Below are 7,148 nucleotides of genomic sequence, written 5' to 3'. Positions count from 1 at the left end.
AAGATTTTCATCTTGTCTATCTCTATTTGGGTCTGCCATATCGAGAACTAGTTTGCATGTTTTCATGTCAAAATTTTTTTTCGTATTTGACAAGAGTTCTTGATTATTGTGTTCGGAAAAATGGTTTATGGTCATTGCATGCTATTTAAGTTTTAGGGTAGATTTGAAAACGTGTTGGTTGATTTCCTATACCATGTATGTTCTTATATTGATTTGGATTTGACCTTGTTTGGTCAGGGTTTATCTTATCAAAGAGTATAGATTCTATAAAATGCTTTTTGCGAAAATTTATTGTTTTGCGTGAGTTTTAACGACTTGAAATATGATATACGTGTCTTCAGGGAACCAAACTACGGTTGCCTGTGTTCGTGTAGTGGGGTCGCAATATCCTTGATCATTTTTACAAAGTAAGCGAACTCCTTGATCCAGTAAAGCATCGTCTTTTAAATCTAGTGTCAATTAAATTTTTTCTAGTTGAGTTTTCCAATTTTTTTTCTCGGTTGCCTGAAATTTTGTGTCTGCTTTACAGTTTGACGGGTTATTTATTCCGAAATCAGGTATCCAATTTTATCATGTAAATCATAGGTTAAACATCCGTGTGCGCCATGATACGAAAATTTATCGTCTAGTTGTATATGAACTTGGTGATGTTCAAGTTGTGCTTGATGTGCAGAGTCTGGAAAAACTTGCAAGTTTGCTAATCTACGAGAATCCTTGAGATCGTTCTTACAATCTTCTGGTTCAAGTTCTAAGAGTCTTTCTATATTACTTCGGTAAAAAGATTCATGATCGAGTCTCTTCTTGTTTCCATTTGAAAATTAAGAACTATGTACTTTCTTTTTAGAGATTTTTCCTGTGAATTTATATCCTGTTAAAGATGTAGCTAGGGCTTTTGAGTAAAGTGTAGCTACTACGGTTGCTGATTAGATATCCTGTGGTTCAGATTCACATTCTGTGTGCTGGTTAATTGCGTATTTATGTAGTGTATTTGTTTGTGATCTTCACAATCATAATGTGTAACAAGGCGATCTTGTGGTCCTCTTCGGGGGGGGGGGGGGGATTGTGTTTTTATGATTTATGATGTGATCAAGATGGTTCAACTTTTTATGGTTCAAGATGTACTAAAAGAAAAAGAGTTATTATTGAAAAAACTTTTAAAAGATACATGTGTACGATAGTCATGAAAAGAGCTTATAATATGTCATGAACCTATGTTTTTTGTGTGTAGATCTCGTAATTATAAATAAATTCCGTTGTGATAATTAGAGGATATGAAGATTGAGCGGTGATGTCTGGTGGTGGCAATTGTAATGGAAGATGTACTGAAGTGTTTCGTTTTACTGATATATCAAAATTAAGAGCTAAGATTTGTTGTGAATTTTTTTGGAGATTAGGTTCTCGAGTATATTGTCAATATTGTGTGTGTTTTGTAGTCTATAAAGTGCACAAGTATGGAGTCGATTGGTTTCGAGTTTTTGGTCAAAAAGGGAACGGGTGCTACAATTGAGTACCAATCTAACCGTAAAGGTGTAATTAAATTGTGGTATCAGTCGTCTAGGTGACTTGGAAAGCTTGTGGGGAAAGTAGTTGATGGCGTTTGACCTGTGACTGAAGGTGTTGATGGAAGCGATAAGGTTTCTGGTAGTGATAAAGAAGTATCTGAAGTAATTTATTTTGGATCATTTACAACATTGGGATTGCCTGGGGAAAATGTTTTGATCATCCAATGTGGAAGTCTTTGTGATGAAGTGGGGGAGGGGGATTGATGGGATTCTTACGATTTTGCTCAGAAATAATTGTTGAGTCTAAATAGTCTGATGGAATTTTTGTGGTACTATGTTGGAAAATTTGTCGTGGAGGGTTGCTTTATATCGTACTACGGGAAAGGTCTAAAGAGATTGATAATGGAGTTAAGAAAATGTTAAATTGAACTTTTGGTGTTAGTAGAATTCTACTGCGTCGGGGGTGAAAACTTTGTCTGTCTAGTGTAGTTGCTAATTTTTGGTTTTGGCTTAGGTGTCTTGTTCTGTTAAGATCTTGTTGTAGTGAAGGGTAAACAATATATGTTGGTTCGTATTGTGGTTCACTTAGTGGTGCTTGAAGAATGGCTAGTGTTAATGGTTCGGATAATGACGCGGGTCTTCCTTGAAAGGTGTAGAGGTTTTCTACTTATGAAAAACGAGTAGATGAATGGGGTTGATTGGTTTGACCAGATGTACGTGTTGTTGTGGCCACGTGGGGTGAGTTGTTTTGTGGGGAATCCGTAATATGCTTTGAATTAGCAATTTGAAAATTAACTGTATAAGTTTTTGTTTTATTTAAGTCTGTGTTATTTATAGATTTCTTCTTTAAAAATCATCATTAAAACTCTCGCTACTGCAAAAATAACTTTTGTTCTCTTTATGCATTCATAAAGTTTCAGAATTTGAGAATTTGCTAGGAAGGCGAGAAAAATTACGAAAAACTTAAAAATGTTTTTTTTTCTATTAAATAAGCTTTGAATCATTTATGAATGTATCAATTTTTGAACATGATTAGGTTGTCAATAGTTTTGGAGACTGAAATATAGGTCTGTGCGAAATAAAAAGAAATTATAAATTTAGTACTAAAAACTAGAAAAATGAGAATTATGAGTTCTAAGAAAACGCTGATGAAAAAAAAACAAAGTTGTAAAAGTGGTGAAAAGATTGAAAGAAAAATTGAAATGATTAGTTTATTTTATGTAACTGAGCTGGAAATAAGGTTTTGAAAAAGGGTTTGCTTTGTCGAATGAATTTTTTTTCAGAGTTTTTGGTGAAGAGAAGTCTGAGTGTTTAGCTATTAAATTTCTGATTTTTTTTATTTGTGGGATGAATAGGGGTTTTTGGGAGGTAGAATGTTTTTAGCATAAGTGATCATGTCTAATTTTATTTTCAGACTAATATAAAACTTTTCTTATGGGAATTATGGGTTATAAATTGAGACAATAATGTTGATTTTTGTATTGATTGATAGAAAAAGATTGTAACTCTGTACGATTTTTAATAAGGTTGTCAAATAGGCAAATAAGGAGGGTAGTGGTAATTCAGACTTCGAGTTAGAGGTCTTCGAGTTAGAGTTATAGATCTAGTTCAAGTTGGAGATATGTCGGCTAATAATAGTGGTTGTGTTTGAATAAAAAGTGAGATGATATCAAGTGATTCAATTGGCTGACTTTGATAGTTATTCTTGAGAGAGAAAATCAATATTTGTGTTCAGAGAATTTTTAAAGTGCAGACTAAAAATGTTTTTGATGACATTAATTAATCAGGGTTGCTAGAATTCTACTTTCTTTAATAGTTTAGATTGCGGAATAAAACTTATGTAATATTTTTTGGCTGATTTCTAAGGCGAGATGGTTGTTGGTGTTGTGATTTTTCTTTGATTTCGGGTATTAGAGTTTTTTCTTGTATTTTACGATTAATTTTTTGTTTTTGTGCTATTTGTTTTGGATTTTTTTTTATATTTTGCTTGGACTGTGGTAATTTATTGAAGTTATCAACAATGTGTAGTTCTGTAAATGAATAAAACTGTGTTAATTCCCGAAGGGCGTATTTTCTCGGTAGGCATGTTTATAGATTGTTTCTACGTTGAACGAGTTCTTTTCTGTTGTAGTCTATTTATTTATCTGTGACGTCTATAGGTTTTTTGAAATTTGATATGGTTGTAATTGAATAAATTGTAGTTTTGTTTAAGTTTCATTATAAAGTTTGGAATGAAAACTAATGTTTCTTTTTTAGGTTTGATGCTGGCATAAAACGTCAATTTATTCGAGACTGATTATTTTGTCTTTGTAACAGTTTCTTTGCAATTTTTCACAAATTTCGTTGTGTTTTATCTATGTTTAAAATCCATTCTGTATTGGATGCAGAGGCTGATTTTAAACTCTGTGGATGGTTAAAACGACCTTCGTCATGAGTTTGAAATGGTAGGTCAAAACCGATTGAATCTTTATTGGGTTGAAAGAAATTTTGTGTTTTTTGAGGAGTTTGCTGTAAACATTAGAGGTTTGCGTGGTTTTTGGTTAAAAACCATTCCATATGGTGATAGTTCAAATGTTGTTGTAATCTGAAAGTTATATGCTAATGGGAAAAATTTACTTCTGTTGACCATTCGGTACTTTTATATCATTCCCGTTAATTATTCATCGAAGGTGTTCTTGTAGGGAGCGATTCATCGCTTCGACTTTTCCGTTTGTCCATGGGGCATCTGACGTTCTAGATTTATTTGTGACGTTCAATTCCAAAAATGGAAGCATCTCACATAGCGTAAAATGCTTGATTTGAATCTAGTAATGTATTTGAAATTTGTTTGGTGAGAAGGGTTTCAATTTCATCGAAGCGCTTTTGATGTTTTAAACTCCATTCAAAATTATTTTATTGTCGAAGAATGTTGTAAAATGGTCTGAGGTATAGTTACAATTTATAGGAATTTTGACTTTAGAATATTAGCATTCCAAGAAACTCTTTGATTTACTTTATATTGTATGGTGGTTGGAATTTTAAATTGCATTGACTCGGGATTTTAAAGCTGTTATTGTAGTGCCTTCAAAACTATGTTCAAGGAATTTTACAAGAGTAAGGAAAAATTTTGATTTATCTGGGGCTGCTTTCATGTTGTCTTTTTCCAGATTTGGTGGTATTTGTCTTAAGCTTTAAGCACATCTTGTTTTGATTGTATGAAAACTTTGTCTAAATATGGAATAAGGTTTTTTTTGCAGAGAATTAATGGTGTGAAAATTTTTGTTCATAATTGCAGAAAAAGCTGCTGATCGTATGGATATACCATAGAACAGTCTATTGAACTCGTCAATTTCCAATAATTAATTGTGCTAGTCGACGTGACTGTTCGTCTAATGGTATTTGATTGCATGCACTATTCATATCGGCGGTGGTAAAATAGTGTCCAATTTTTTTTGTAAGTATCACCCTTACTGGTTCTATGAGCCAATTGCATTTTGATTTATCAATAAGAGAGTTCGAACTACGTGCGTATAAAACGATTTTAAGTGATTCTCCTTTAGCGAGGACAATTATTGAGTTTTTGTTCTTTGTTTACTGGTGAGATAATTTTATGCTGTTCGAGAATGTCTAGAAGTCTGTTCACTTTGTCTTGCAAGTGTATTGGGACTTTCCTTGCACGTTGTTTTTTGAAAACTGCATCGGGTTTAATTGGAGGTGCAAAGATGAATGTATTTTTCCAACATCAAATTTTGATGTGGCAAGAACCATGAAATATTTTAACAATAATTCTGCTAATGGTTCATATTCTTGCTTGCTGTTTAATTTGAGAGTTTGAAATTTAAACATTGTCAGAAATTTTTGTTGTGCATAAAACTCTTTGGTGTTGTTTGTTTCTTTCAGAGTCGAACCTTTTTGAAAATTCTCGGGCAAATTTTTTTCACAGATTTATTTTTTATGGGTAGGACTGATAACCACTTTTGTGCTGCACCATCAAGTGTGGTTTGAATTAAAGCTGTGCGTCTATGAATCCAACTTTGAAGAAGTGATGTGTTTTTTGGTTCTGGACCCATGTTTAAAATTAGATTTGCTGTAAGTGCCTTTAGGTAGTCTTCTACTGAGTTTTCAGGGTCTTTTCCTGTGAATACCATGAGTGGTTTAAGAAATGTTTTTGATGATTCACCATAAGGTATGGATTCGTTGTCCTTAAAAGCAATTGCACTGCGTTTGGTATTTGTATATTTTTTTCAAGTTGGTTTTCTGTTATCTCAATTTGTTGTGAATAATATGGCAATGGGATTGAAACCTCGAGTATTTATGTGATTTTCTGAATGTATATTACTATTAAATTTTGTTAATTTTTTTCGTTGAGGCAAGGATTTTTGTGTTTGGTCCTGTTTGGTCTGACTTCATGCAGGGTTCAAAAATACCTGGTTGAATAATATTATCTGCTTAGTTTATGATATTCCAAATGTTTTTTTTCTGGAACATTAAAGTTTTGTTGTTGATTTTGATTGAAGTAACCTTATTCTTCAGAGTAATTTTGTTGATTTCTCATAAATTGTTTCTTTGTTGGATTTTTATTTCGTTGAAAAGTTGCGTAATTTTCAGTACGGTCTGTTGGAGTTTTCTGCTTTTCATCAAGAAATACTGATTGAGAAATTGGCTGTGGTATCTGTTGAGTGTAGTTATGTTCTTGTGATTAATTTCTTTTTGTGTAAAGCGGTTTTGCTATTGGGTTGCTAATGTTATTGTTTGCGAAAAAATCATAACTGTGATCTGCGAAAATATTTCTGTTTGCATGTTTTTGTTTGTTAGTTTGTCGTGTTTCATTCATAGGTCTACGTGTTTGATAATCCATGTGAGAATATTTTGGACCAACGGATGGTTTGATTGTTGATTGTACTGTTGTTTGTCGAAAGGGGGCGTTTTTGTTATGTGATGTTGTCAGTGTTGGATGTATAAGTGAGATATTTTGTCGTGTTGTTGTAGATATTGTTTCGACTAATTGTTCAATTATAATGTGTGTTGGGTTTTGAATTTTTGTTGTGTCAGATTACCAGTACCATTAAGGGTTTCTTGCGTATTTATAAATGTTAAATTTAAACTCTTGCTACTTGTTTTGTCATTTAAAATTGTGTTGAAATTTAAGGGCGATGCCTTTATGGTGAGTGGAGTTACCCTTAAGTATTCTTTGTGTACGAAAACAGTGTTTTTTGCCGGACTTGAAATGTCATTAGGGATGTTATCAAAGAAAATGAGAGACCATTTAGGGTCCCCAACATAATCTGTTTGGTCTGCTAATACGGTGTCATCATTTGTCATCATTTGGTCGGAGATTTTTTCTTGCTGTTGAGAAAACCATGCTAGAATTTTTTGTAGATTAAGTTTTGGTATTTGTGATACATCATTATTGGTGCATGTTTCACCGATTCAGTCTAAAACTCCTGAAAAAAAGATTTATTTCCTGCCTTACTATTTTAGGTGGAGATGTTTGAGGTGGTGATACATTTAACACTTCGTTTGTTTCTAATATGGAAATATAACTATAAATGATATAGAAAACATCACTTGTGAAAATTGAGTTTCCTATTTGTGAATTCTGGTGTTCTTTAGAAATTCTGCGAAAAATTTTCAGAAATCTAGGTCCATATCATCTTTTTGAATTTG

Source organism: Symsagittifera roscoffensis, chromosome 4, assembly GCF_963678635.1.
Source record: "Symsagittifera roscoffensis chromosome 4, txSymRosc1.1, whole genome shotgun sequence".
Taxonomy (NCBI): domain Eukaryota; kingdom Metazoa; phylum Xenacoelomorpha; order Acoela; family Convolutidae; genus Symsagittifera; species Symsagittifera roscoffensis.
Note: the sequence above shows the minus strand (reverse complement) of the source record.